This window comes from Rhinolophus hipposideros, assembly GCF_964194185.1.
Source record: "Rhinolophus hipposideros genome assembly, chromosome: 3".
NCBI classification, from domain to species: Eukaryota; Metazoa; Chordata; class Mammalia; order Chiroptera; family Rhinolophidae; genus Rhinolophus; species Rhinolophus hipposideros.
Genome location: NC_138049.1, coordinates 103,386,711 through 103,390,553, shown reverse-complemented (window position 1 = coordinate 103,390,553; position 3,843 = coordinate 103,386,711).

Below are 3,843 nucleotides of genomic sequence, written 5' to 3'. Positions count from 1 at the left end.
TATTCAGCAGAGCTATGTAGCACTTTTTCTAGGATGAGTTCGCAAAGCTAATTGTCAGACCTCATATATGCAAGTGTTTATTTCTGGGCTCTACATTGTATTCCATTGTTCTATATGTCTGTTTTTGTGCCAATGCCACACCATTTTGATTACAGTCATTTTGTAGTAATTTTTGAAGCTGGGAAATACGAATTGTCCCGTTTTGTTCTTTTCCAAGATTGTTTTGGCTATTTGGGGTAACTTGAGATTTCTATATAAATTTTATGATGGGTTTTTCCATGCTTGCAAAAAATAATTGGGATTTTATAGGGGTTGTATTGAATCTGTATATTGTTTTGGGTACGATTGACACTTTAACAATATGAAGTCTTTCAATCCATGAACATGGCATGTGTTTCCATTTATTTGTTTCTTCTTTAATTTCTTCCAGCAATGTTTTATAGTTTTCATTGTACCAGTCTTTTACCTCCTTGGTTAAATTGATTCCTAAGAATTTTATTCTTTTTGATGTTATTGTAAAAGGAATTGTTTTTGTAATTTCCTTTTTAGATAGTTTGTCTATAGAAATGCAACTAATTTGTTTATTTATTTTTAAAAATTTTTTTATTGGGAAATATCAGAGAACAGTGTGTTTTTCCAGGATCCATCACTTGTTGTCCTTCAATCTACTTGTGGAGGGCACAGCTCAGCTCCACGTCCAGTCGCTATTTTCAATCTTAGTTACAGGGGGCATAGCCCACCATCCCATGCGGGAATTGAACTGGCAACCTTGTTGTTGAGAGCTCGTGGTCTAACCTACTGAGCCATCCAGCTGGCTCACAACTGATTTTTGTGTGTTGATTTTGTATCCTGCTACAATTAATTAATTGATTAATTCTAACAATTTTTGTTTGTTTTTGTGGAGCCTTTAGGGTTTTCTATATACAAGATCATATCCTCTGCAAACTGAGATAATTTTACTTCTTCTTTCCCAATTTGCATGCCTTTTATTTTTCTTGCCTAATTGCTCTGGCTAGGACTTCCAGTGCTATGCTGAATAGAAGTGGTGACAGTGGGCATCCTGGCCTTGCTCCTGATCTTAAGGGGAAAGCTTTCACTCTTTCACCATTGAGTATGATGTTTGCTGTGGGTTTTCATATATGGCTTTTATTATGTTGAGGTAGTTTCCTTCTATTCCTATCTCATTAGGTGTTTGTTTGTTTGTTTTATCATGAAAGGGTATTAAATTTGTCAAATTCTTTTTCTGCATCAATTGAGAGCATCATGTTTTTGTTTTGTTTTGCTTTTGTTTTGTTGTTGTTGATGTGGCATATTACATTGATTGATTTTCATATGTTGAATCATCTTTGCATCCCAGGAATAAATCCCACTTGTTGATAGTGTACAATCCTTTCAATATGATGCTGAATTTTGTTTCCTAGTATTTTGTTGAGTATTTTGCTCCAGTGTTCATAAGAGATACTGGTGTGTAGACTGCCTTCCTTCCTTCCTTCCTTCCTTCCTTCCTTCCTTCCTTCCTTCCTTCCTTCCTTCCTTCCTTCTTTCCTTCCTTCCATACTTCAATTTATTGGCATTGTCTAGCTATGAACAAGACAGGTATTTCTTTTTCCTTATGACGTAAGATCGTTTTGAATCTGCCATAACGTGCCCACACATCTTCACCTTGAAATTGTGGCATTTGCTGCTTTACTCCGGGTAGACTGTTCCTTTCTCACTTTCACAATTTTCATGCTGCTGCCAGAAGTCTTCCTGGCATTTGCTTTGAATTCTGCTGTTAGTGCATCTCTCACTGCTTTTACATAGGTCTGTGAGTATCGGATGTAGCTGAATCTAGCCTCTCATTGGTGCACCACCATGATGTCACGAGAATAGGCTCTTCGGGCCAAATCATGAGGATGCAACGTAATTTTCTTTTCTTGTGGTGTCTTTTTCTAGCTTTGATATCAGAGTCATACTGGCCTCAGAGAATGAGGAAGTGTTCCCTTTTCAAATTTTTTGAGAAGGTTTGAGAAGGATTGGTATTAGATGCCGTTTAAATGTTTGTAGAAATTACCAGTGAAGACTTCAGGCCCAGGACTTTTCTTTCTCAGGAGTTTTGTGTGTTTTTTAAATTGAGATATAATTAACATATAACATTGCATTTGCTTTAGGTGTACAACATAATGACTTGATATATGTATATATTTTAAAATCATTACCATAGTAAGTTTAGTTGACATCCATCACCACACATAGCTACAAAGTTTTTTCTTGTAATGAGAAGCTTTGAGATTTATACTTAGTGACTTTCAAATATATAGTATGGTTAACTATAGTCAGTATACTATGCACTAATATCCAGGACTTATTTATTTTATAACTGGAAGTTTGCATGTATTGACCACCTTCACCCATTTTGCCCATCCCCATCCTCCCACCTTTGGCAATCACCAATCTGTTCTCTATCTATGAAGGTTTGCTTGTTTGTTTGTTTGATTCTACAATAAAGTATTTGGCTTTTTTTGTCTAACTTATTTCACTTAGTATAATGTCCTCAAGCTCCATCCATGTTGTTATAAATGGCTAGATTTTATTCTTTTTATGGCTGAATAATATTCCATTGTGTGTGTATGTATATATCTCTATAATCCATGTATATATATACACACAACACATTAAAATTGTTTTTGGTAAGTTTTAAATTATAGTTGACGTACAATATCATATTAGTTTCAGGTGTACAACATAGTCATTAGACATTTATATAACTTATGAAGTGATCATTCTAAGTCTACTACCCGTCTGACACTGTGCATAGCTATTACAATATTATCGACTGTATTCCCTATTCTGTACTTTTTACCACATTTTCTTTATACAGTCATCTGTCAGTGGACACTTAAGTTGCTTCTCCATCTTGGTTATTGTAAATAGAGTAGCCCCCCCCTTATCTGCAAAGGATACGTTTGAAGACCCCCAGTGGATGCCTGAAACTGGATAGTGCTTGGCCCTATATACACTATCTTTTTTTTGTTATACATACATACCTATGGTAAAGTTTAATCTACGGTTGTGCTTTGAGGCCATTATTAAGTAAAATAAGGATTGCTTTCCCACAAGCACTGCAATACCACAACAGTGGAGCTGATAACACAAATGGCTACTAAGTGACTAACATGCAGGTAGTGTACACAGCGTGGACACATTGGACAAAGGGTTAATTGATGTCCCAGGCAGGACAGAGTGGGATGGCACAAGATTTCATCATGCTATTCCGAATGTTGTGCAATTTAAAACTTACGAATTGTTTATTTCTGGAATTTTATATTTAATACGTTTGGACCCAGTTAACTGTGGATAACTGAAACTATGGAAAGTGAAACCACAGATAAGGGTGGAATACTGTAATGATGCGAAGAACATGGGGTGCAGATATCTATTTGAGATAAGTGATTTCATCTCTTTTGGATACATACCCAGAAGTGGAATTGCTGGATCATATTTTAGTTCTATTTTTAATTTTTTGAGAACCCCCATACATGTTTCCATAGTGTCTGCACTAATTTACATTCCCACCAACAGTGTACAGGGTTCCCTTTTCTCCATATCTCGCTAAAATTTATTATCTCTTGTCTTTTTTATAATAACCATTCTAATGGGTATGAGGTGATATCTCATCGTGGTTTTGACTTGCATTTCCCCAATTATTAGTGATACTGAGCAACTTTTCATGTACCTTTTGCACATCTGTATGTTGTCTTCAGAAAAAATGTCTATCCAGACCTCTTCCCATTTTTAATCAGATTTTTTTTGTATTGAGTGTATCTGAGTTTTTATATATATCTTGGATATTAACTCCTTATC